We start from the raw sequence: 27,384 nt of genomic DNA, 5'->3' as shown, positions 1-27,384 counted from the left end.
CTCTGCTCCTCCCTCTCTCCAGGCTTCCCAGCAGCGGCTTATGGACCAGTGGCGGCGGCGGCAGTGGCAGCGGCTCGAGGATCAGGTAGGAAGGTGTGCGGGGCAGGCGGCTCCCAGGCATGCCTCGTATGCAGGGGAAGGTAAAAGCCCTGCCAATCTGTGTGGCTGCATCTGTCCAGCACCCCTCTCACCACAGCCTAGGGGAGGGGTTGGGGACATGGAGGCACCACCAAGGCCCAGCCACCCAGGGCTGTTCCTATAGTAGTCAGCCACAGTTAGGGGACTACAAACCTCAAGCAGAATTGTGCGCCCATTAACAAAGAGAAACTGTCTTCCCCTTTGGCTTTCCAAGCCCAATTTCAAGGCATTCTGGTCACTGCCGTCCTTGGCTTTGGCAGGTTCAGAAGGTTCCTTTCCTTGGGTCTCTGACCTGGCCAAAGAGATACTAAGTAGGCTCTCTCCAGCCAAGCCTGGCAGGTGTGCTTTTTACTCTGGCTCAACCAACTTCCAGAGCCCTTGAAGCCAGATATGGACCAATCCTTGAGGTCAGAAAAGGAGTAAAGCTGTTGTAGCCCAAATCCCTGTTGCCCCACCTTCTAAGTCAGGCAGCACTAACAAAATTGGAGCTTTCTCTCCCATGACCATATCCTAGCCTTTAAAAAGATCTGGAACCCTTCAGTGGCCAGGGAACACTTCCCTAGCAATACTGTAAGGTCCAGCCAGAACTGGGGTGTGTCACCCCACCATGAGTGCCACGGGCTTTCTGCCATGCACTGGGCATCCCTGGTGACAGCTGATCTCTCCACCTAGCCCCTTCTTCTTGAGTAGTTTGGCTCCAGCTCTTTTACCCTGCCCTGCCACCCCAACCACACCCCATGAGCAGGTCACTGGAGCACTAATTGAACATGGGCAGGATGGGGTGCTGGTGAAGGTACCAGAAAGTGGAGCGTTAAAAGCCCAGAGGGCAAATGCCAAAAACCCAAATTGGCACGGTGAGGCTCATTAGAATATGTCAGAGAAAATCCGTTCCATGCAAACTGGCACTGCCTCCGAGCTACAAAGGATCCTCTTCCCCCAAGATACCCGCTGGAGTTTTGGGGGGCCTGGGCAGGGAATTAATTGAGGGTGGGGGGACTACGGAGGGGCAGTTGACCAGAGAGCTGGTGATTGGCAGACAGGCTGGGAAGTCCAGATAGCTGGGCACCTTCAACTTCCAGCCACTCTAGTCTCTGAAGGCACCGCCTTGCCCTCTGGCCAGTGTCCCTCGGTGTCCCCCACTCCCAGGCCCTAGGAAGGGTGCACAGTTGCATCATATCTTCCTGTTTCTGGTTGTGGGGTTGTTAACTTGAGTGTTTTGGGGGGAATGAAAACAAGAAGCCTCATTCCTACCTGTGCCTGGGAGGGGAGAAAGATCAAAAGAACAGTCTTGAAATTTGTGAGTGTTGTTGTTTGTTTTCTCTGTTCAGTTTCTTCCTTTTGATAACTTTTGGATTATGAAACTAAACTTTAACCCGAAATTAACCCTGCCTCTCTCCCCACCCCACCCCGTCCCCCTTGACTTCATGGCAAGTTTAAAGGGCAGTATGGGATTCTTTGCAAGTCTGAGAGCTGCCTCCCAGTCTGTATCCCCTTCTGCCACCCCTGCCCTCCACAGACCCCCCTCCCAGAGCCAGGCGGGAGCCCCACTCACCCACCCCTCTAACTCCTAACCCTCAAGGTCATCTCCAACCACACATTTTGTTTCCAGGATCAGTGGTGTTTTATTTGTAGCCATTTCCATCGGGAGCCAAATCTCCCACAGGCCATCAAGGTCAGCCATGCTCATTGCTGCACTGTTAGTGAATCGTATTCAGGAGTATGCTCCCCAAACCCCTGCCCACCCCAGCCTGGGTTAGTACAAAGAGTAAATCCTCAGCTTGAGGTACCCACCCAAGGGCAAACCCCCAGTGCTGCCTAGTGGCTGTAGGCTTGGGCTGTGCCCACTGTAGAGAAAACGTGGTCTCATCCGCTCTTGGAGACTACATAGCCCAGCCCAGAGCCCCACCTTAGGACCTGGACCAAGGCTGTAAAGTTGGGGAAGGAAACTGCCTTTTTAATACATTTTGGCCCATAGGGGGACTGTAACCGTATTCCCTCAAGAAGATGAGCTTAACTCTGAGCCTGGAAGGTTGGCCAGTTAATTTATCTTGAGTGGCCCTTCATTGGCAAACACTCTGCTGTGAATTTGGGGAAGGCCACACATCAGTACATGCACCCATAGGGTTCCAAGGCACTGATAATCCAGATTTCCCAGTACCAGCTCCTCAAACCTTGCCCCACCCCACCTCCAGCTCTTCCCCCAAAGCTAAGGATGCTCCCCAGGCCTCCTGAGCAAGCAGCCTGCATCAGGGGTCCTCACAAACTCATTAGAACCCATGGATTACCTTCCTGGAGCCTGGTACCATGCCACACCTGACAAGTGACTACAGACTCCAGGAAATGTGGTCTCTCCAGGAACTCCTGGACTTGGCTTAGGGATTAGATATCTTGTGGAAGGCAACATTTTTGTCATTATTTTTATCTAGCCTCCCCCCTCCCCCCGTTTTAGTTCTCAACCCACTCCACCCCCACCCCTTCGTTTTGACTTCCCTTCCCGTGTTAGGAAGCACCTGCTGAGGGCCATGGGGGTGGGAGGTAGCTTGGCTCTTTCTCAGGGTGGCAACTTGTGTCTGTCAGGGCTGTGGTATCGAGGTAGTCAAGGGGGAGCCTTGAGCTTCTGCCTCAGCCTGTTTCTCTGGGCTAGCCTGCCTACCTTTTCTTACTTCCCCCAGAGCCTGAGGTGAGCAGGGCACAGGTGTCCCAGCCGGGGCTGCCTCTGCCGACTCCTAGATAACTTCACTATCAGTGGTCACTTTTCTTTCACGTTCACCTGGAAGTCTGAAACATCATCCTTTCTTGTGCTCAGTCAAGAGTTTGTTTATTTTGATCGTACTCATTCAGTTCCAGCGGCACCACCCCCCATCACGTCCCATCCAAACATAAATCCAGTTTGACAATTGACCGCCCCTCTCCCCAACCTGAGGACAGCAGTACCAATTTTCAGGGTACTTTTATTTTGGGGGGGGTGACCTCATGGGTGGGTCTGTGTATCACTCTTAGAACTTGCAGAGCACCCCCTGGTATCACCCACCTACCCATGCCCACCCTCAGGCCCCAGCCAGGACTCCTTACTGTACTTTATACTTGCCAGCTTTATTCCAGTCTAGTGCCGTGAGCTCCTGATGGTGGTGGTGAGTGTGAGCAGTCATGTTTCTGTTGTCTTTTCTCTTGCTTGGTTGGGGCTGCGGTGAGAGAGTGTCTCTGAGGCATACTTTCCCGCCTCTTACACTAGGACCTGCACACCTCCTCTCAAACACTCTTCTGAACACGCTCAGCGGGAAGGTTTGTCCACACCTATTAATCCTCTCTCAGTGTCCAGCTTCCTGTTAGTACCAGCTGGTTTGCATGTTTTGCTTGTTCAGATGAAACAGTTCAAGAAACAAACTCATACCCAACTCTCGAGAAATGTCTCTTTTTTTTTTTTTTGTACACTTTCGTTTTCTATTTTTTTTATCAGTTACAACTCCAAAACACCTGTTGTCTAGTAAAACATTTCACACCTCCCTTGCCTGTTCTTAGATTGTATGTATCTGTGGGACTGAACTAAATGCATGCATTGTAGTAGATGTCCTGGTAGCTGTAGCTGTAGTTGTAGAAAATGCATTGTTGAGTTGATATTACAGGGTCTCCGAAGGCGCGGCCCAACACCGCCGTCTGAAAGATAGCATGGGGACTAGGAAAGAGAAGGGGTTCCATGTTTTCAATGTTGCCAAGGGGCTTGGATCCATGTTCTCGCCATCAGCCACCACCACCTCTCCTCACGATCCCCACTCTCCCAGTCTAGAACTGGGTCACCACCCTCAGCTCTAGCCTCACCATAGCAGACGCCAGTGGAGCCAGGGTTGGAAGGAGTCATCTGGTTCTTCCAAGGTCTGATCTTCCCCACACTGTTCTTGACCAAAGCAACAAATCTTTTCTTGTTTTGTTCTGTTTTAAGACCATCAGTCAGGCTTCTCTAAGCTCAGCTTCTCCTTGAGCCCTTCAGGGACACAGGTCCCTATGAAATGGTCAGCCTGTGTCATCTGCTCCTGTGGGTCGGGGGAGGTAAGATATGGTAGGGAAGGGATTGGGAGCACCAGCCCCTGCAGACAGGGAGTACATTTGTCCCTGGTTGATGTTGACATTGCCTCTTATGAGTGGTGATAATGAAAGGGGCCAGTGGGGTGAGTGATGGCCCAGCATCCCTTGGTGATGGCCCAGCATCCCTAGTGGGAAGGTGACTGGCACAGCTTTGCAGGGAAGAGAGAAGCGTGATGGGCCTGTGACAGCCAAAGAAGAGGCCACTCAGTTTCCCCCTAGGTCTCCCTAGAGGGGTTTTCTTGCAGGGGGGACCTTTGTTTTCTACTTGGGGCATGTGTGGTCAACCATCTTTGAACACACTGTCTTCTCTGCATGTGTGATAAGCCATAAGGGAGTGCCAGAGACCTCGGAGCTTTTGACCCTAGCTTTCTAAGACCATATGAAGTGAGAATAGTAATTAGTACCCAGACCTGCGTGTCAGGGTGCATGACATCTGATCCGGCCATGGGATAGAACCTATAGGATCAGGTAATCTACCATGGGACACAGAAATTGGAAAAAGGTCACAGAATCCATAGCCATCTTCAAAAGGCTATGTCATGATAGAACAAAACAGAAGCCTCATGGGGGAGAAAAAAAAGCTTCGATGCTCTGGCAGAGTTTGAACACATAGGAACTGAGCATGTGCCAGAGCAGACAGAATGAGGACACCAAGGCTCCAGGTGGAAAAATTCAGGAGGAGCCATCCTTCCTGCAAGGTCCCCCTGGGGACAGGGGAGGCAGGCAGAAGAAAATGGCTGAGTCTAGGCTTCGATGCTGCTGCAGATGCAAACTGACCTGGGGCTAGGGAGTGGGGGCAGCAATTGGGAGCAGAACCAGAGGGCAGAACCCCAGGCTACTGACCTGCATCCTGCATCCTGCATCCTGGGATGGGTTTGCTGAGGAGGAGGCTATGGTGCCTGTAGTCTGGAAACCTTAGAGCTCCATCCCAGAAGGCAGGTGGACAGACTAGCATGCCTATCCCAGGACCATGCAGCCTCTCTTGAACCAGAGGAGGAGATTAAGGCCCAAGAAACTGGCACAGACATCCCAGCCCTTCTGAGATGGCTCTGAATCTCTGCTGCCACCTTTGTGAAAGTGTCTCAAAGCCCTCCACCTCTATCCCCACATGCTGGAGGACATCCTGTAGCCTCGATCCAGAGGACATAGCAGGTACATTGTGGCTTTCAGGAGAGTCCGTTTCTCACAGTGTGGTCTCTGGCCCGATAACGACCACTTCCAACTTTGTTTTAAAACAGAAAAGTGAGCTGGAGAGATGGCTTAGTGGGTAAAGTATGTGCCTCGAAAACATGAGGATCTGAGTTCAGATCTCCAGACCTTGGAAAAACCAGATAGAGCAACATGTGGCAGCATATACCTGTATCCTCCAGCATTAGGTGGACACACAGCCAGATCCTGGAGGCCCCTGGGACAGCCAGTGTAGCTAAAATAGCAAGCTCCAGGTTCAGTGATAGACCCTGTCTCAAAAAATAAGGTGAAAAGCAATAAAGGAAAATACCTGCCATCAACCTCTGGCCTCTTTACACATGTACACACACACACAGTTAAGTATACCTGCACACGTGCATACACACACACACACACACACACACACACACACACACACACACACACACACACACACACACACACAGGTAAGTACACCTACACACATGCATGTACCACACACAGAGAGGGAAAAGGATCTGTGTGTGCCTTCACCTCTGCAAATAGCTTTTCTGCACTTCTGTCAGCAAGATCTGATGGGGGATGAGAGGTGGGGAGACACAAGACAGCTCTCTCTACTTTCCTGTCAACCTCCCTGTGTTAGCAACAAACATCCATTTGGGAGCTGTAGCCTATGTGTGGGGAAAGTCATGGAGAGAGCCTCTTGTTAGGATCCAGTCACTTTGTTGCCATAAATAGAATCAGTACAGTGGCCCAGAGAGAAAGAATGCTCTGGCCCATCAGGACTAGGTACTGAAACTAGCTAGATTTACCTTACCCACAGGGTGTCACTTCAGTGTCCATCTCTCAGGTCCCTGGCCTACATTCTGGAAAACACCTCATTTCCCAGCTTGTCATTAAAATTTTCATCTCTAAGAGATGCAGGACTTTAACTGTGAAGACTGGTGGTAGGTTTTAAGTCACTGAATCTCTAATAGGTTCCTGCCGCTGCCCTCAGCTTCGTTCATTTTCCAAGGGCTTTTGGATCAGCCCTGTGGAGGATACAATACATCAGCTACAATCAATAATTTTGTAATAGAAATACCATGCACTTGATAAATCAACTCTAGAGCAATTAGTGACTAGCCTTAAAGTCCAGACCGAAGTGTAAGTTAATCCTGAAGCGAATGGAGTGAGGGAATGTTAATGGTCTTTAAATCAGTGGAATGGTTTTCAGTGGATGACGTGTTCCTGCCTCTCCCTTGAGTGGGTTGGCCGGCACTCCTGTGCTCTAGAGGAGTGGTGGAAAGTGCAGTAGGTCTCCTGGGTACAATTGAGGAGAGCATATTGGGCAGGGGCCTAGAGACCCGCTCCCGCTGGTGGAGGTACTGAGGGGTGTGAGAATTCCTGGAAGGTGGTCACTCTGTCCTGTGTAAAGAAGGAGGTGGAGCTGGAGGTGTAGTGCAGTTGGTAGTGTTCTTAACCTGGCATGCAAGAAGTCCTGGGTTTGATCCCTAGTATTGTACAAACCCAGAAGAATGGCATCCAGTTAAGTTCAGGGCCTTGGCTACATAACCAATACAAGCCAGCCTGAGCTGCATGACACCTGCCTCAAAAACTCAGTGCAGTGCAGTGCAAGGCAATGCAGAAGGTGGCCCAGACTTTTAGCAAAACTGCAGGAGCTTTATGCTGATTGGCTAAGGCTTGTGTTATAAGAACCAATCACTGTACATTCAACCTATCTCCTTCTAAACCAAATGGCGTTTGTACATGGGGGTTGTGGGGAGGACCAAGTCCCAAAAGAAAACTTGGGGACTGATAAGGAGAAAGAAAATTAAGTTGTCATAACAACCAGAGGCACCTACCACGCTCCTGAGGGTTCATGGATGAACACAAGTGCCGTCCACACCCTTAAGGACCTGCCAGCCTGGTGTGAAGGCAATGGGTAATTAATGGCAATATGATACCAAAAAGCCAGTCACAGAAATCTGTTCCATGTGGAGGAATAGCACAGGAGGGATGTGATTAACGTCTAGAACAGAAAAAAATGCATTTGAGGCCTTGCAAATGATTCCCTGTGGCTGGAGAATTAAATGCAGTGTTGGGGGGGGGGGGGACAGCTAATGAGGCTACAGAGCTGGACAGAACCAGAGTAGAGGGTTCTTGGTACCCAGCTGTGGAGCCTAGATTCACATTGACAACAAGAAGGGAAACCAGTAGGCGACACCAGGTGTTCATGCTTGGCATACCCTGGCAGCCTTGTCCAGGTTAGAGTGGAAGAGGCAGACAAGTCACAAATAATTCTTACATAGTATAGCCCTGGATGTACATCTGTCTCCATCACCATGGTGAGCTAGCTCTGAGCTCATCGCATAGAGAAGAGTAGGAGACCTCCATGGTGATGGCAACTAGGGCGGAATGCAGAAGGATTCTGTGGTATGTCTTTGCCCTGTGGAGACTCACAGCCTCTAGGGAGGACAGATCACACAGCCAAATTTGAGATCTAGCTATATTCCTGAATGGTCAGAGAGTGCCCAGCAAAGCCAGGAGAGAAGCCTGGCCTTGAGAGGTTGGGAGTGGGAGAGTGGCACTAGGTAGTGTAATACAGACTTAATGAGACTGGACTACCTTGAAGCCAGTCGAGAGTCACGATGCCCACATTGTGGCCTGGGGGTTGGTTCAAATTCTTCTTGGCAGTAGACTGGGAAAGACAAAACCATCTAAGAAAGATGACTAGGCTCCATCCCCTTAGTCCAGGAGGCGAGGCTGTGTGTGCTCCTGGGACTCTGGAAGACAGACACACTACACATTCCTTGACAGGGACACCATTGCCCCACATGTCCTCTACTTTCACTGACAAGTTGTCACCCACTGCCTTCCTTGGACTGTTGGTTCCCATTCCTTTGCCCTCATGGTACACACTGCCCTCATTCTTACTGCTAGGCCATTTCTTGTCCTTCTAGCAGAAAGGCAGAAAGCCATACCTGGTGACCCCTACCTGGGTTCCCTAGCCTCTGTTCTGTGTCCTCAGCCACCTTGCTTCTTGGTGACTTCTGAATGGCAGTTGAGGTTGAGTCACTAAAATGACTCCATGGACTGGGAGATGGCTCAGCTGGTAAAGTCCTGGTTGCACATGCATGAGGACCGGAGTTCAGATCTCCATCATCCATGTGAAGAGGCCAGGTGCGGCAATGGGGAGGCAGAAACAGAAGATGTCAGTGGCTCACGGGCCAAGCCAGTCCAGCCACTTGGTGAGCACCAAGCTTAGTGAGAGACCATGCCTCAAAAAAATAAGCTGAAGGCAATAGAAGACACCTGACATCAACCTCCAGCTGCTACAGGTGCATACACCAGTGTGCACTCACACACAAGCACAAATGGAAAAGCACACCCCCCCCACACACACACACACACACATTGAAGCAGGGTAGTTCTGGTTGTCCTGAAACTCACTCTGTAGACCAGGCTGGCCTCCAACTCACAGAGATCTAACTGCCTCTGCCTAAGTGCTAGGATTAAAGGTTTGCACCGCAACACCTGGACACCAGTATGGTTGATGACAGCCCTTCCATACGAGACAGGCCGTCAGTCCTGCAGGAGATGAAATAAGCCAAGGCTGCAATCTTAGTATAGATAGTATAGACAAGTAATTGCTGTGCAATTAAAGTGCACAGAAAATAAAGGGGCCCTTTGTTTCTGGATGCTTATGAATATTAATAGAAAGGTCTCCCTTTTCCAGCTTGGGACACCATAGGGCAAGGGACAAAAGAGTACTGCATCTGTGATTGGCTGTTGGGATTAGTCTGTCAGAGGGTAAGAGAGCTACAGCGCTTTCCGCTCTAGCGTGGAATGGGAGAGTTCCTGCCAACATCTCAAAGTAGACACCTTCTGGGAAGTTCCCTTAAAGAAGGGTGTCTTGTTAATGAGAGAATACTAGAGCCACTCCCCAGCTTTAATAATACAACAATAACAGTTCATCAGCAGTCACTCACATTATATAAGCCAGCCAAGTGCTGTGTGCCAAGCCCACATGCCATACTCCACTTAATTCTGAAACCATAATGGGTGCCATCAGTCCCCTTACCATTTTAAAGATTACAAACTGTGCCTCGGGGAAGATAGTAGCTTATCTGAGGTGGCAGTGACAGGATTTGAGCCTGCACCATCAGCCTGTGTTCTCAGCCACTATCAGCACACGCTGCGCTGTACCTGTGTAGCAACGGTTGAGCGAGACTGCAACTTTTAAACACTCAACAGAAAGGCGCAGCTGCTCCCACTCAATTCTCCTATCCTTAGGGGAGGCGATAACCCAAAATCATTTACAAGTGGTCTCGGGAGACATGCTATGGTTTTTGTTGTTGTGTTTTTGTTTTTTGCACCTGCTACTGTTGCAGCCTCACCGCCATGGTTCTGCCTGGCTGTCCTTTGGCTGACATTTTGACCTGGTCCCTGTGTCCATTCAGACCAATGTCAGACAAAGGAGACCCAGAAGAGGTGTGGTCCCACAATGGAGAGCCAGGCTGAATGGAATTATTTGAAGAGAACCTTTGGTTAAAATACGCCTCAAGGAAGTTAGTCACTGTCCAAGGTGATGGAGCAATGGAGGGAATCCCTGAGAAGGCAGACTTCTCAGCAGGGAGGAGTCAGCATCCTTCCCTTTGCCGAGGACAAACTGCACCTGGAAAGTGGTTGGGAAAAACAGCACAGCCCTAGAGCAAGGAGACCATTGGCTACCCAGTTGCTGGGGCTTTGCTGTGGGCCAATGGTGGAGAAAGGGGCGTGTCCATGGATGAAGCAGACGCCTTGCCCAATCTTCTTGGAGAAAGGCTTGGGCACCAGGTACCATAGCAACAGCAAACAGGGGCTCATTTGTTTTGTAGATGAGTAATTACTACACAATTAAAGAAGGCTAAAAATAAATGGGCCCTTTGTTCCTGGCTACTTATTAATATTAATAAAGTGGTCTGTCCAGGCCCGTGGCAAACAGTGAATGCAAGCCTGGGTGGGTGCCTGTGGTGGAGACTGATGTGTGAGGAAAGCAGCCCGGCCCTGTTCCCTGGCCTTGGAGAGTTCTGCATTACAGATAAACACAGCACCCAGGGTACCCTGGACTCTGAAAGTCAATTAGGCACAAACCTAGCCCCTCTCCCCACTAGAGAAGCCCAGAAGCCCAGCAGCAGCTCCATGATTGGAAGAAACACCTTGTCTCATTTCACTGTCTTTGGCCTCACGGTTTCTTTTTATTCCAGCATGACAACCTTTGAACCTTCCACTGAAGTATCCCCTGAGATTTCAGGGGCTCCCCTGCCAGCCTCTCTTTCCCTTGCCTGTCTGGAAGAGTAAACTCATTATGACATGCTAGGGACCATGCCGAGTTCATCACCTCAGTTCCCTAGGTCCTGACCTTCAAAGTTCAAATAGCTAAGTGGATGTTCAAATGGCCGAGAGGTGTACCTGGGCAGAGATGCCTTGTGAGTGAGAAATAGCTCAGAAGATAAACCCATAGCAGGAAGGGCGGGGCATCAGACGACATGGTTCCAGGCATGCTTCCACCTCTACTAAATGAGGATTTCAGACTTATAAGCCCTGGTAGGTAACATCAGCTCTGCAGCTCTGTATTGCTGCTATATCCAAAGCTCGTGATCTTTTGTCCTAGGAGGCATAAGCAGTGAAAATGACAGTGGCTTAAGGATAGCCTGCAGAGAAAGCCAGGAGCGTCCCAGTGATAGAGAATTTGGTGGGGGTGTGGAGTGTGCACTTGAGAACATTCAGCTGTCGAGTGCTGGATGCATGAAGGTGGCAGGCCTTGTGCTTACAGAGTTAGAATCACATTTTCAGTCTGTCAGATTCCCAGCACTAAGTGTGCTTGGTAGGACCTTTTAGGGTTCTGCCTTTGTGGATGGTGTTCGTTAATAGAGACCTGCGTGCTCTTGCAAGCAAGTGGATCCCTGAGTTCTGATCCCTGATGCTCACATAAAAGCCAGGCACAGCTGCATCTGTAATCCCAGCCCTGGGGAGGTAGACATAGGTGGATCCCTGGAGCTGACTGGTCAGCCTGCTTAGCCAAATAGGTGAGCTCCAAGTTCATTGAAAGACCCTGTCTTCACTAAGGTGGAGAACAATAGAGGAAGACACTTGACATTGGCCTCTGTGCCCTCCATGTGCACACACCCACAATACATAGATAGACCATACATACACAAATTCAATAACAAAAGACCTGCTAATCACTGCTGATGAGCAAGTCAGCCTGAAGATTTGAGTCAGTGCAACTGTGCTTCATGCTAGAATCATCTGGGAGTATTTTTCTTAACTTACTTGTTGCTGGCAAGGTGAACCCAAGGCAAAGCCAGCATGTAGTTATAGCTTCAAGTCCTGGTTGGTTGTATAGCTACATAGCATCCCTGACCATCACAGACACCCAGCATGAGAGGTCACCAGGACAGGTTTAGGGTCCCTATGGGCTCAGGGCTCTTCTACCTACCAAAGCCAACAAGATCACCATCAAAGATAGCCTTAAGGGCTCTTGGTCTCTTTGGCATGACTTTTCTACCTTCTTTGAGACCAGCCTGAGATTAGGAGCAAACAGTTTAGAGCAACCATAAACAGAAAAACAGGCATACTCCTAGACTAGCTGACAAATGGGGGCCTCTTGCTAAGGTTGGAGTTTGTTTGTTATTAAAGACCTAATTAGGAACTTGAGAGGGAGCTGAATGGCTCTGCGCTTGGTTAATTAGTGACATGTATGCGCCCGCTTTGAACTTCAAGGACACAGAGCTATTAGTGCTTACATCAAAAATGGATTAAACTCCTGTGCCTTTACAATCATTAAAGACAGGACTGCTCAAGTGGAAAGCCTTTTGTACTGGTCCTCTAAGGACTGTGCCCTGGACACCCTCCTCACCCACCACCTACCACCCACACCCAGCTGCTGGATCCCCTGGCACTGAGATACTGTTAGATGCAATTAGGCTATAAATGCCAATCAGCTGTAAGGTGTCCCAGCTCCCCTCTGGGCCCAGCAGAGTGGGATGACCTTTGAGATAGTCATTTGGGGACCCCACTGTGTCCAGGCACTTTTGAAAGGTGCAGGAACCCCAGTAAGGGCTCAGGCTTGGCCAGTGCCCCCTCCTGCTTACTGACTCCCAACACTGACTGCAGTTCTGGTTTTTGCATGGCTCTTGGTTTTATGAGAGTGCAAGGTGACCTAGTCCTCAGCAGAGATGGAGGTCCCCATATCTTATTAGGCACCACCCAAACTTGGGGAGCCTCCCTGGCTTGTCAGAGTGATGTCTGCAGCACTGAACTATGATTCAAAGAGGGCTACCTGAGCCATATCGTGACTGAAAGCATGTGTACTTTCAAGTTAGAATGGGGTTCAGTCCTAAGACCCTGGGTTTGCTCATCTATTACACAAGGGTGATGGAGCCCATCTTAAAAGCTGTTGAGTGAGTGGCTTTTCCTGCCTGACACCTCTTGTCTCCTTATCTTTCACCTACCTTGGCCCAGTAGTGTGCACTAGTGGTAATTCTCCCCTGCCATTCCTAACAGAGATGTGCTGACCACTGATTGTTACATAGTTTTTCATCACGGCTGGGATACAATGCTAGGCCATCCTTAAGTCTGTAGTCCTGGCCCTGGATTCTATAATCCTTCAGCATGTTTGTAATACAGAAAAATGTATACTGGTCATATAAGGAGTATCGTATAAGACACAAAGGATCTCTGGCTGGGGCAGACAGGGATGTGACCTTCAGGACTGAGCACGTAGCAGCAGCGTAGCAGTAATCGGGTGTGACTGGAGACAGTGGGGAACCATACTGGTTTCTTCCTCGGTAAGTTAGGTAGATGATGTGCTTCTAGGGTAAGGGCCATTTTCAGATCAAAACAGACCAAGGTGCTTTCTCAGTGGAGTTGGCCTAGACTCACCAGACTGTTAGAGGGGAGTCTGTAAGCCAGCCACATAGAGGCGGTAGCTCCCTGGCTCATTTTAGAAGTGTGGGGGAAGCTGCCTGGGAAGCTCTAGCCTAGCATCCCCAGGTAAGGATCTGCGTTCCCAGCATAGGTTGCTGGTCCATTTCTGCTCCCATCCCTGGCATGAGACAAGAGAGCTTCATTGGGTCAGCCATCCGGGTGTTTTCTTAAGCATAAGGAAGCTTTTCATTTCATGTAAAATGCCTCCAACTCTCATTCAAATACATTCTTCTTGCTTTGCTGTCCTTCTGAGGCATGGCAAGTGTCCCAGCTTTTCAGATTGCCCCTCCCCCAAGAGTACTTTCTTCAGGTCCAGGGTGATTAAATGCACCAAATGGATGGATTAGACCCTTTTGTAACTCACCTTCAGGTTTGTATGGCAAATGGATTGCATTTTCCTCTATTGGATTTTGCTAAATATGCATACAGTACCTGTGTTGGGCTCTGCATATACCCGATAAGTCATGGAGCATTTTCTCCTCTTCATTCTCACAGCAGCCTATAACTCGGATTGCATAAGGGATGCATTACTCATGTGTTACAGATAAGGACACAGGCTGGACCAGGGCACACAAGTGTCAGGGTCAAACTCAGTTCTTCTGACTCCAAGTCCAGTGTCCCCCTCCTCTCTCTATTATGCCTCCTCTCGAGGGTACTGCCTGGACTGGGAAAGCCTAGAGGATGCTGGGGGTCAGGTGCAAAAGGAGGAACCAACCGAGAATTAAGCCAGGGCTGTGGACATTGCTCAGAATTGCTGACTGGGAAGGGAGCCTCCTTACCGTAGTGAGCCAAACTGTCAACCTAGCACAGGACTTGTCCCAGGCCATATGACAGTCTCAGCTTTTGCTGAAGACATGCTGATATTTCTAGATATTACTGCACACATGCACGCACACACAGCTGGACTAGCCACACAATAGTCAAGATGTCCTTCTATACCCATGAAAAGTGATGTCCCCTCTCTTTTTCCTAACCTGGTCCTGGGGTGAGGGGACCAAACCTGACTCCTTCAACTGAGTTTTAGTGCCTAAGGATGAGCCCTTCGTTTCACAGAGAGCACCTCACAGGAACTTGGCTTCTTGCCCACTCCTGTGCCTCTTACAGCTTGGAGGAGAGGGTTCTTGGGTGACCTGGTTATCAAGCAGCCAAGTAGTACACTTAATATGTGGAACTGTACTGATTTCCAGAAAAATAGAAAGTCCTTTGTCCCAGCTTCCTTCTGGCTGGCTATCAGAACCAAGTGTCTGTCCCTATCCCTTTCTGAAGAGTGTTCCCAAATATGCTTTAGGTTGCTTGCCGTCTGGAGTGCGGTTCTTCTGCTGCAGGAGCCACAGTTGTTGTTGACTGTGGAACCTGAAGAGACATCGCTCCTCCATGGCCAAACCTATCAGGGCAAAGGTTCTGCTGTCCCTGGAGAAGGAGACCAGTTTGGAACTACTGGTGTTTATTGCCTGCCAACCGTACTCTCTGCCCACCAGCCAAGTCTCCCAGCCTTCACTGGGGCTTGGGCTGAGCAAGTGTGTAATAATGGAACTGGGAGTGGTGGGAAGCCACGTTGTAGGACAGCGCCTTTCTTCCCATTATGCTGTTAGTACCATTTGATGACATATGACTGCATAGGAAGGGGTGTTGTAGGCCTAAGGTGAGCTCAATGTGAAATTCCCTCCAGACCACCTCAAGCACCAGGCTTCCAAGTGCTCATGGAACCAGAAAAGTTGCCAAGGGTAAAGAGAATGCCAGCGGCCCTCCTGCCTTCTAAGCCTTCCACAGAGGTCTCTCTGGACCGCGTTCTTCCATGGGCATGCTGCCCTTATCCTTCTCTGGCTGGATTAGTTCTCCAGATGGCTCTCCTGCCTTCTCTCCAGCCCCTGTCTAGTATCATGCTGGAAACACATCCTACCAGAGGAGAAAGAAGTGATTCACTTGCTTTAAGCCTCTTTACCCTGCCCTCCTCTTTAACCCACTCTCTCCATTGTCTTGTTTATTAATTTCTGGGCCAGTGCTTCAAAGGGGCTCATCCTGCCCAAGGGCTTCCTGAGGCGTCAGTGCCTCTTTCCTCTGCTGCAGCGGGAGCCCAAGCCCAGCTTGGTTTGGGCCACTTTGCATCTTGTGTCCTTCTCAAGTACATGAATCTCTTCTCTCACTCCTGTGACAAGTGCAAGGGGGAAAGAATCAGCCCACTTCCACGTTCTTCAAAGTCACAAGAGAAGTGAGGTTGTCCAGCTACAGGTCCCGGGCAAGAGGGACTCCACTCTTCACTTCAGATACTCTCTTGGCCATGGAAGACAGCTGTTACAGGGCGGAGGAGAGATGCCACAGGAGCTAGGAGGCAGATGTGAGCCTTCTTCTAAACATGTTAGCAGCTGCCAGCCTCACACTCGCTCAAAACCAATAAGAGCTTACTTTTATGATAGAAATTGTTTTGGGTTTGGGGGAGGGGTGTTTTGTTGTTTTTTAAGAGAGGATCTCAATGTGTAGCCTTTGCTGGCCTAGAGCTCTCTCTCCGTAGACCAGGCTGGCCTGGAACTAATAGAGATCCATCGGCCTGCCTCTGCCTCCCAAGTGTTGGGATTAAAGGCACGCGCCACCACCCAAGGCCTATGCTGGAAAATTTTTTTAAACAGAAAGTAAAGTTGAATCTACTAAGAGGGTGTAAAGCTGAGGCAGAATTCACCTGTTTGACGGTCTAGGGGCCTCAGTTGAAAGGTGTGATGGGGTTAGGGATAAGCAAAGATGAAACCTAAGGTGGTGCAACCTTTGGCCGCCCCTCCCCCAGACAGTGCTCAGTCTCTGGCTGTGTGGATGCCAGGTCTCCCTCTGTAGCCAAGGCACATTCTGAGCTTTGGTTTTCCCAGTCTGGGGTTTCTGCCTGAGATAATGTTACCAAAATGAACTGTGGTCAGACCCACTTTAGCTGTCAGCTGGTTTGTTAGTATCCTCTGCATTCATACTTCTTTGTCTTTTTTTTTTTTTTTTTTCTAAACCAAAGGAAAAAAAAGCTTAAATCCCTCCCTCCCTTTCCTTCTCCTGTAGGAGGTGAGTGTGTGGGTACCCTGTTAGGACCATTGGCTCCACCCCAGCCTTAGCTAACCTTCAGGTTACCATTCCCACCCCATCCCCTCCCTCCATCCCCTGCTCTGCACCCCAAAGAAGGACTCTGCCGCCATCATTACTGTTAAGATGCCCAAACTTTCCATGACATATCCCATCCTGTGACCACTTCAGTATTGCCAACTTTCATGCAGGGTATAAATGGAAGGGGTCGGGAGGGAGGGAGTAGCCAGTGGGGAGGCGGGAGGAGGAGGGATGCAGAATAGAGATCTTTTTTTTTTTTTTTTGTCTTTAAAAAAAACACACACATGCATACAAATTGGTCATTTAATGGATCCAAAACAAAGTGAAACGAAATGAAACATACACATACACACAGAAAAAAAAAAATTAATCCAAATCCCTTTCCCAAAGATTTTTTTCAAGGACACAAAATTGCTTTTGTTTCCTGTCATGTTTTAATATCAATATTAACACAATGTGTAGTCTAAAACTAGTTCCTTTGTAGTTTGCATGGGATGTGAATGCTGTCTCAACGTGCCCAAATCTAGAAGACTGCATGAGCGTCAATTCAGATGTGAAAAAAAATCTCTCTTTCTCTCTCTCTCTCCATATATACCTATTTCTATTGTGATAACTTGGTGGGCAGTGAAGCACCTCCGGTTGGTTGCCATACTGTGTTGAATGATTGTTTTTTGTTTATTTTTTTCTATCTATCTCTGGAGCTCCAAGCTTCTTAGTGATAGCCTGGGCTGACTATTCTTGAGTCCCTGCTGATGTTTTCGCATGGCCTTGGTTGAGTGTTAGAAGTTGGGCCTCAGCTGTTTTTTTTTCCTCGAGTGTTTGGCTTGTAATGATCGGTGCATGCCTGGCTTCTGGCCTCATACCCAGCTCTATTCTCTGCACACCAGTCCTGAATAGCTACAGTGCTCAACCGAATTTTGGCGCGCCCGCTTCCCCGGCAGGCTCCAACCCGGCGCGGCCCGGAGGCTTCCCGGGGGCCAACAGCCCAGGACCTGTCGCCGCCGATCTCTACGGCCCTGCCAGCCAGGACTCCGGAGTGGGGAATTACATAAGTGCAGCCAGCCCCCAGCCTGGCTCAGGCTTCGGCCACGGCATAGCTGTAAGTACCTACCTCTCTGCCTTCCCACCTCTTCCTTCCTCACCAACTCTACACAGCCCATGGGAGGAAAGGCATAAGGGCAGAGAAGAGACAGGGTGACCCCCCATCAACAGCAGGCCAGCTGAAGCTCCCATCTGCTGGCCCAGCCATGGAGTGTAAGATGTACGGACAGCTCTACTCATCCCTCCATCCCCTTTGGCCTTTGCAACCTTGAACCACTCATACCACCATGGCCCTGGCTACAAAGTAAGAATAGGATACTTTCAAAAAAAAAAAAAAAAAAGTGAGAATGAGCAGATAGCCTAAATCATGTTGTTCTGGCATGCGGTTAGTCTTCATGCCACTCCCCTCACCTCAGTGGGCAGGACTCCCACCTACCTGGAAAGTGGTAGTGGGGAAGCTCCTCCTTCCCAGGTCATTCCTTTGCTAATGTTTTCTTACAGTTTCCAGGTTCCAAGTAAGTTCCCATTTTCATTCTTTAGCTGCAGCCCCCCCCAAAGGCCAGATGCATTTGATATCTGTAATGCTCTGTGGTTCTATAATCTGACTAATCCAGGCAATGGAGATTTGCTTAAGAGATTTGCATGCTGTTTTCAGATTGTATTGTTCTTTTCCCTCCTGGTGTGTAAGCATGAATGTGCCTGAGCCCATTTGCTGACAGTCCCCTCCATTTTTGGAAAAAAAAAAAAAAACCAAAAAAACAAACAAACAAAAAAAAACTAGGGCTAGTCTCAGCCCTAGTCAGCCTCATTCTTCTGGAGGCAATTTGATTTTGAGTTGAGATAGGGGTGTCTGCTGTCCCAGGCTACATCCTGCATCAGATTCTGTATCTGGGAGAAAGTGGGCAGACTCTTGTCTCTGGGACTGTGCTGGGGGGACCAAAGCCATTGTGAGAGCCTGGGGGACCAAGGCAACTTTATTCATGCCTCCTGGCATTGGAGGAACATCACACACGCACGCACGCACGCACACACACACACACACACACGCACACGCACACGCACACGCACACACACACACATTCACATACTTGTACATGTCAGCCAACCCTGTGATTCCTGAGCCCTCTTTCTATTCCCTCCAAAGCCAGTATTACTTGAATCAGTAGTTTGATGAGTCTAATCCCCTCGTATCAACTGTAGTACCAGATCCAAAACATTGTTATTCAGCCCAGAGCTGCGTCAATTTGGGGGCCTGTCCATCAGTGCTCAGAACACGACTCAGTTCCAGTTTTCAGCAGCAAGAAACACACACCCTGTTTGTTCTTGAAAACCTGGGTCTTGGTACCTTCACACTGTGATGTTATTTCTGAAATCATCACAGGCCATCACCGTTGGATCAGCACCGACATTTCACCCCTCAAATGCATCTGTTGAGACTGAGGATGGAGAGACCCTTGAATTTGCCCTGTGGGGTTCATGGTCACTGTGGGCATTGTTTGGGGCATGAGTCCTTCAGAGTTTGGCTCTTGGTTTCCCCTTGGGCAGTATACAAGCTTGGGTGGGGGAATCACAGGTCAGGAAAGGAGGGAGCTGGGGACAGTGTCACCCTAACTCCCCATGCATAGTGTCTCAGAATTACATATTCATGCTGGCAACCACAGACTCTAGTCCTAGAGGTGATCTCCTTTCCCAGAGTATGACAATCTGTTCCCATGTATAGCGCACTGATGACCTTAACAATTGTGCAATTTTAGGGACCTTTGATTGCAACGGCCTTTACAAATGGATACCACTGAGCAGGTGCTTCCGTTGCCATCTCACTCTGAGGTATTACCGTCTCTGCCATGCGTCTCCGCCTTGCCTGCGTGTCCGTACACATATGTGCCCTGCTCATACGTGTACACACATGCCCATCTCATCACATGACATCTCTCTCTCTCTCTCTCTCTCTCTCTCTCTCTCTCTCTCTCTCTCTCCCCCTTTCCAAGGAAGTGGGGACAAAAAAAAAAAATCCAATCTCTTAGGCTCTCATTTCTTCCTTCAGCTTTTAATCATGACCTTCATCCATCTGCCTCTCCTCCCTCCTTCCCTCCCTCCCCCCTCCCTCCCCCCCTCCCCCCCTCATTTGTCCATTTTGATTTGGTTCTTTAGCCCCATCTCTGTATTTTTCCCATCCTCATCTTTTTTTCTTTCTTGAGTGTGGGAAACTGGAAGGTGATCTCACATTGTGCCCACTCCAGGGAGATGGATTGGCGGGTAAATTGGTCTTGTGCCTGTCCCAGGGCCAGGGGATGGGGAGCAGGACCATTCTCAAAGTCCTGTGAACTGACCCTGTGTGTTCCTGGGGCTCAGCCAATGGGGTTTGTGCAGCTAAACGGCCCGACTCCATCTTTTTCATGAAAAGAAAACATTTTTTTTTTTTTTTTTTGCCAGTTAACTATGGGGTAATTATCAAGATCACCACACGAAAAGCAAATTAAATTAACAGCATCACCTGCCTAACGTGAATTTGGATCCCTGCCAGTTTCTTAACCTTTTAAACTGAGCTCAAGTTAATTAAACATTTTTTAAATCACTTTGATGGAAATGCAGAGGTGGTGGGACAGAAGAGAGCAGGTAGTGAGCAGGCCTCTTACCACAATCTCCTCCAAAAACGAGTATCTGTCGTGCTTGGGAAGAGCACCAGAGGGTGCTCTTGCCGGCAGAGGGCCGGCATCCTCATAGAAGCCCGACGTCTGTCCTCCTGACGTCTGTCTTGTAGTGGCATATAAGCTGGAAGATAGGAAGGCAAGCACTGTGTCTCTTTAGAAGAGGGAAGGTGATGGCTGAGGCCTTAGAATAGGTCCTACTTGGAAAATCCCATTAGCTCTTGACTCTTGGAGCTGGCGAGGGGTGGAGGGAACAGCTCTGGGTTTGTCCTCTCATAGAGAGGAATTGGGGGATTGATCCTAGCTCTGAGCAACTGAGACCACATAGATGGGGACCAATTGAGAAACTCAGTTGAGTTGAGCTCCACAAATCGTTTAGATTACTCCTATGTTGCTGCTCGACTAACTCCACTGCCTCTCTTAACCAAATAAACCCTGTGTATGAACTTTCCCGTTCCTTGTCTCCATTGCTCTCCATCACTGGCAGAGCCAGAAGCCACTAACAGTCTCAAGAGAGCTACTCGCTACTAATGAAGCCGGGTCTGGGGGCTTGGGGACAGTAAGGTGCCTCTGAAATGAGGAGGGCTGATAGGGCCAGGAACTCTGAGTGCTGAAGATGGCTTCAGCTAGCAAATAAAGAGGGACTCAAAGACTGCCTAGGGATGCCAGCTACTGGGGCTTCCAGTGTCCAGTTCTCCCCGCTCCTCCTCGTAAGGCTGCTATGACATGCCCTAGGGAAGGTAGAGGCTGGCCCCAGTCTATGTCCATCCTCCAACCCTAAGACTCAGTTTCTACACAATGATAAAGTAGTAACCAGGAAAGCAGCAGTCTGAAACCCACCCCCTAGTCAAGTCACATGACTGCAAAGCAGCTGTGAAAGACCAGGCAGGCCCATCATTTGTCTCCAGCAGAAGTGACCCTCTGACATTTAGTACCATCCACAGAAGAGCCTAGGCCCACAGGCAATCCAGGATAACCCAGTTAGCAAACCTGAATCCTGGACCTGTGTGGATTTTCTTGAACCGGGACTAGTTATTTGGTTTGGGGTTTTGTTGTTGTTGTTGTTGTTGTTGTTTTTTAAGTTTTTGTTTGTTAAATAGTTAACATCAGTCCCTTGGTATATAATCTCCTAGTACAAATTCACATTTTTTCAGTCGGTCACACTTTTTATTTGATTGATTATTTTTACTTTTGTTTTGATGTTTTTTGGCTTTTTGAGGCTGGGTTTCTTTGTGTAACTCTGGCTGTTCTGAAACTTGTTCTGTAGTTCAGGCTGGCTTCAAACTCACAGAGATCCACCTGCCTCTGCCTGCTGAGTGCTGGGATTAAAGGCGTGTGCCACCATAGTTTTTTCTTAAACATAGCTTCAAAAACAAAAGTTAAACAGAAAGGGGTTATCTATCCATGTGTGATCTGACCAAGTAGCTGAGACCCATGCTGACTCTACTTCCCACCATGACCTCCAGAACTTTCCAGCCCTGTGTCAGATCTGTCTGTCCTCTTCCCAGCATCAGGCTGGGAAGTCAGCCATCAGCCCAGCCGTTTTCACACACACACACACAGTCACACAACCTAGTCCCTTGACAACTGTAGTCGAGACCTTGGAATGAACCATATGTGTGCCTGACGTTTCTCTTTCTCTCCCTCCCCCACTTATGTTCTCTTCGGGACACGTCTGACCTCCCTGCCCTACAGAGCATACCTGGATGTCCAGGCAAGACTGGGCGAAGTTTCTGAGTGGTCCTTTGTTTAGGTGATGTCCTCAGACCTGGATCCCCACCAGCCTCACTCCTCATCCCAAGCAGAGGTGGCACACTTTGGATTGAGGGTTGACTACATCTCATCTCACCAACCTGCTGTAATATAAGACAACAGCTTTTAAACGTGTATATAATCCATGATTTTGGTTTGGTTCTGTTTGTTTTTCTTGGTGGTCTCCCTCTCCCTCCCCCCCCTTCTCCCTTCCCCTTTGAAATCTCCCTGAATCACATTTGGTAGTGATTTTTGACTTAGTCTAGTGTCACCTTAGCTTAATACCTAGTGAAAAGCTAACCATAGTATACTTGTTATATATTAAGGAGTTTTCTTTTCTTTTTTTTTCTTTAAAAGGAATTTTGTTTTGTTTTGTTGTTTTGATTCTGTTCTCACTTTTAACGGATGCTGAGATGGTGATGTTACTCTCCATTTTTGGTACCAATGCTGAGACTGTAAGAATTTTCATCTGGGACTTTAGCACACACTTAAGCAGAGTTGTGATGTGCGGGGCGGGAGGTGGGCATAGACTCTCTATGTTACATTATAGAAGTGACATGCAGTTGGCTGCTTAACAGACTCTCTGGCAGTTCATTTTTGTGACGTCTCTTTGTTAACCTAAGTCTATTTTCGGCAATAAGGTAAGGACGGCCGTGTTTTGAGGGTCCTCCTTTTCTATGAGTACTTCTTTTTTTTCTGTTCAAAGAGGTCGTATTATAAGGTTTTTTGAAATTGTGAATTCTAAAAAACAAAAAACAAACAAAAAAAGTTGTAAATAGAATTCCATTAACTACATAGAAACTATTAAAAAAGAGAATCAAAAATATTTTTGTGGGGGAGTTGCTCCCAGGCAGTTAGGTACCCTGGAAGGAGGGAGGGGAGGGAACCTTGATGAAGCCGGAACTACACAACACAAGAGCACCCAGCTGCCAGGGCCACCTGGAACTCCACTCTTAGCGCCTCTGTTGGTGTGGTAGACCTAAGAACCGCATTAGCACCCTGCCAGCCCAGCAATCTCTCTGTGCACAGCTTCAAATGTTATGGTCTAGCTAGATTTTTATTTAAAATATGAAAAACTGCTTTTCCCAAGACATTTTTTAAAGAAAAAAAACAAAGCTACAATTTTAATATTTAACATATTTAAAGTTTCAAAGCACACCTGTTTTGGCTTAGGGGAGGGGCAGGGTAGGGACATTCTTTTTCAGTCTTAATTTTTAAATATCTGATCATTTTATATTGTCCAATCATTTCAGCACCTCCAAAGGTCCCTAGGGTACTCTGTCTCTCTCCTCACCCTGTCCCCCATTCTGCCCCCAGAGAGGGGGCCCATGGGCCAGGAGTGGATAAGCCTGCATGACACACCCTTTCTCCACTCACTTTCTATTTACAAATTAGGAAAGCAACCTTTCGGTTTATATATATATATTTTTTTTGATACCTCAGTGCTGCAAGTATCATCAGAGAGGCTATGGAAGAGTTTTTTTTTTAATTTATTGTAGATGTAAACAGAATTTTAAAAATAAAAAGTATAAACATCACTGCACTGTGACTGGTGGGAAAAACTGACAGTTTCCTGTTTGCACATGTTTGACATTTGGCTGTTATAATATATGGTCCTCAGTTGGGGGAAGACACTTAGGATGAAGGATATTTTTTAATTTAACTTTTTTTTTTAAAATATTGGTAATAGGTCGGCAACAGAAACTGTAGAAGTACAACTCAATAGGTGGCATTAAAGCGTATTGTAGTGTGGATATATATTTTTTCTTTTTTAAAATGTGATATTGACATTTTATTAATATTTTTTAAATTGTTACGTTTATAAATTTGGTACTTAAGGCACAGCCAGTATGAGACACTGAATGCGACATTTATTATAAAGAACTGCTGCACTCCTATTTTTATAAATTTTACTAACAATAGACTAACATAGACATTCATGGACATGGTAGCGCAAAAGCATCTTCAACCTAAAAGTCTCCAAAAAGCTAATTCAGAAAGAAAGTAAAGAAGCCTGCTTCCATCATAATTAAATTCTAATTAAATGCAACTTTAAAAAAAAAGAAAGAAAATCATGTTCTTTGTTTTTAAAATAAAATGCTGGGTTGTTTGGGAAGGTTTTGGGTTTTGGGGTGTTTTTTTGTTTGTTTGTTTGTTTGTTTTCAAGTTTCCAAACAACTAAACTGAGTAAAATGCTGGATGCTTTTAAAATACAAAGCTTATTTAAGTAAAAAAAAAAAAAAAACAAAATTGAAGTTTTATTTTGAAAAACAGCAACAAAGAGAAAGTGAGAGACACTAAATTCCCAGCAATTCAGTGTCTAGTTAGGGAATGAATTACTCTTTAGTCCATGTTGGTGATGTCCTGTCCCCAGCCCCCGCCCATTTCTCCGCATCCCCATCACCTCATAGAAGACTCTTTGTTGATCATCGTTTGTTAATAATGTATAAAATGGCTATCTTGTAAGCGTGCTGTCTTGGTACTAGCGTAGTGACTTTTTTTCTCCTCTTCTAGTACATATTGATAGGTATAACGTAATTAAGGTTTAAAAAAATTAGACATAGTTATTCAGATTTAGGACCAGTAAGGATAGGACTTTCTCTTATTTATGAAAAGAAAAAAATGCTAATAATTTGGGGGCAGTTTTTTCCTTTTTTTTTTTTTCCAAGTTCAAATTTTATTTTACTTTTGCTGATTTGATGTGGTTTCAACTAACCCAAGGTCTCAAAATGTTCAAACGCCAGCCGACTCTATGGCGTTTTGTAGGTCCCCGCCCCCCCTCTCTGTGAAGGGGTGTGCCATACTACCTTAAATGCAAACACTAGATATGCAAAACTGGATTTTTTTAATTTATTTTTTAAAAGAGGGAGGCATGGTATATTAAAATGATTTTACTAAGAGAAAAAAATATTTTTTTAAGGATGCTCAGAAGAAATTGATAATCTGTGTGAATATGTTTTAGATGTTTATATACATTTTGAAGAGACCCAGTAGCCCATAGCACAAATCTTGTGACCATCTGATATGTTTTCAAGTGGCTACCTAGGTTAAGGTTCACATTAGTCTCCCCTCCTCATCTAGAAGTCCATCTTAAACAGTTTTTGTAAGTTCTTTTAACACTGATGTCCATCCTTGTCTTTGTTTCAGTTGAACTCAGTAGCAACTGCGGGGACCTTCTCCTTAGGGAAGAAACCCTCTTGGGTAACGGCACTTCCCTGGCATTATCAAAAGCCACCAGGGGACTCTCTGGCTTCCAGATCCATCTGCCTGAGACCCCAGGCTCCTCTCCTCCCAAGAGGGGAGATGGAGTGGCAGTGACTCTTGGTCCCCTTCCTACTTCAGCCTGGATGTGGGGCTGGTGGAGATGACCAAGCCTGGGTTTCCTCCCCAGGAGCCACTGTGTGTGTGGGTTGTGGCCTTCCTCATTCTGCTTGGGAAAACCAAACAGCCTCACACTCTATCCCCATCGCTCATTGGCTTGAGTCAAATGAAGCCCCAATAGGCCTTTGAGGTTTTTTTATCCTTCATAACCATTCTCTTAATTTGAACTTGTAGCTTGGGCTTTAAGGTAGCATGGCTCGATTGCTGTCAACTTAATGTTTCAATGCACAGCAATTCACAGCCAGTGAATGTTACACACATCTTGCTAGACTAGTATGAAAATCATTGGGTAATTGTGGGTTCTAATGACCTGAAAGGTGTCCAGTTTTGTTTTGTTTTGGGGGTTGGTTTGTTTTTATTTTGTTTCTTTTTTTTCATTTGAGAATTTTGGGGGGAAATTATTTTTGATTCCAACTAGAAAAACAAAAGCTATTTTGATCTTTAGTGGAAACGAGGGCTAGGGACTTAGCCTCCACCACCCCTACCACACTGCTTCATTCTGCCGTTCACTGACTGCAGCATCTTCGAGACTAAAGCAATATAGTTTCCTACATTTTTTTTTATTGAAGGTCAGCCATGCTTTCTGTATTATATTGCATATGAAATTGTTTACAAAAGAAACACTAACTCATACTTCTCTCTATCATTTGGAAGTGACACACAGGAACAGAGGGAATTTGGAGGGCAGGTGAGGGATGGGAGAGATTTTGGGGGTTGTAGGGAGCGGGGGTTTTTTGTTTTGTTTTGTTTTGTTTTTTTCTTCTTGATTGTGCTTTACTGACCAGATCCTCCAGGGAACGCAAAAGCCAGCCAGGCAGAGAGAGAGAGTAGAGAAAAGGGGCAGGCTGTGGGTAAGAACAGAGACACTGGGAAGCTCCCCCACTCTCAGCTACAGCAGAAAACAAAGATCAGCTGAGTCCAGACACTACACAAGGCAATGCTGGAAGTGAAGCAAAACTTTATACTGTTTAAGTTGTTTTCTTCTTTCTTTCTTTTTTTTTCTCACCAAAAAAATGTAAATTAAAATACAAAAACAAACATATAATTAAAACCGACCCCTCTCGGGGATCAACCATAATTCAAACACGGCTATTTGATAATCAGAAGGTATTGTCTCAGATAGGATTCCATTTCCGGGAGGCAGGGCACGAGAGGGGAAAGGAGCAGGACTGAGAGACAGTTCCAGAGCCTCAATGGAAGGCTCCTACTGCTGTATTCTGTACATACTGTACCACCCTGTGTGGTGTCTGTGAGTGTGCTCTTGAGTAGCGTGGGCTAGCCAATTTGCCATTCATGGTGTTAAACTCAGAATTCCATATGTAATAGGATGCAAGTCTAAGCGTTTCATGTGGACATAAATGTATCTAAATAAAACTTTCCCTAGCACTGTGGCTGACCTCACCCTTACTTTTATACTTTAGTATGAAACTGACAAGAACTTTGGTAGTGAGTATTTTTTTTATATATATACATATATATGTATCTATATATATATATATATCTCAAGCATCTTTCAGGTCTTTGTGTGTGGCTTTCTTAAAGCCCTGTTGTAAAAAAAAAAAAAATACTATGTGGATGGCAGTCTCTCACATCACAGATGTGGAAAGTATAATTTTATATTTGTATTTTCAAATAAATAAGTTTGTGAAAGGTTTCCATCCTCTACTGTGGTCCAGAAATCAATGTGTTTGTCTGACAAAAAAAATAATAAAATAAACTGTTTTGAACAGAGTCTTTTAGTGTTCTTGCACTTGGAGAGGCTGGGGTGGGCAAAGCTGCTGTTGGGTTTGGGGTATTACTGAGTGTTGTTTTCCACTCTTTACTCTTGTGAGGGGCGCTGCCACCCAACTCCCAAATAAATCACACAGAAGGTTTTCTGTCTTATAAATACCTTAGCTGACTTGTTTTTAGCTAGCTTTTCTTAAATTATCCTGTCTATCTTTTGCCTCGGGGCCTTTTATCTTTCTCTATTTCTGTATAGCTTTCTTTACTTCTTACTCCGTGACTTGCTGTGTAGCTGGGTGGCTGACCCCCATGTCCTCCTCTCCTCCTCCTGCTCCACCATCTTTCTCCTCCCAGATTTCTCCTATTTATTCTGTCTGCCTGCCCGCCCCACCTATCCTTTCTCCTGCCTTGCTGTTGGCTGTTC

The 27,384-nt window shown here is 47.2% G+C and overlaps 1 long non-coding RNA gene across 2 annotated transcripts; it reads left to right on the top strand.

The window, feature by feature from the left end:
• LOC113836927 lies at positions 1-26,966 on the top strand. Of its 2 annotated transcripts, none has more exons than XR_004770461.1 (4): positions 1-85; positions 17,355-17,512; positions 19,209-19,281; positions 21,798-26,966. It is a non-coding gene; the product is annotated as an uncharacterized LOC113836927 (long non-coding RNA). The 2 variants fall into 2 exon arrangements; XR_004770460.1 differs by having other exon boundaries at positions 3-85; positions 17,301-17,512.
• Positions 26,967-27,384: the final 418 nt, after the last annotated feature.

This window comes from Cricetulus griseus, chromosome 6 (genome assembly GCF_003668045.3).
Source record: "Cricetulus griseus strain 17A/GY chromosome 6, alternate assembly CriGri-PICRH-1.0, whole genome shotgun sequence".
NCBI classification, from domain to species: Eukaryota; Metazoa; Chordata; class Mammalia; order Rodentia; family Cricetidae; genus Cricetulus; species Cricetulus griseus.
The sequence above is the reverse complement of the archived record's forward strand: the minus strand, read 5'-3'. Positions and strand labels throughout refer to the sequence as shown.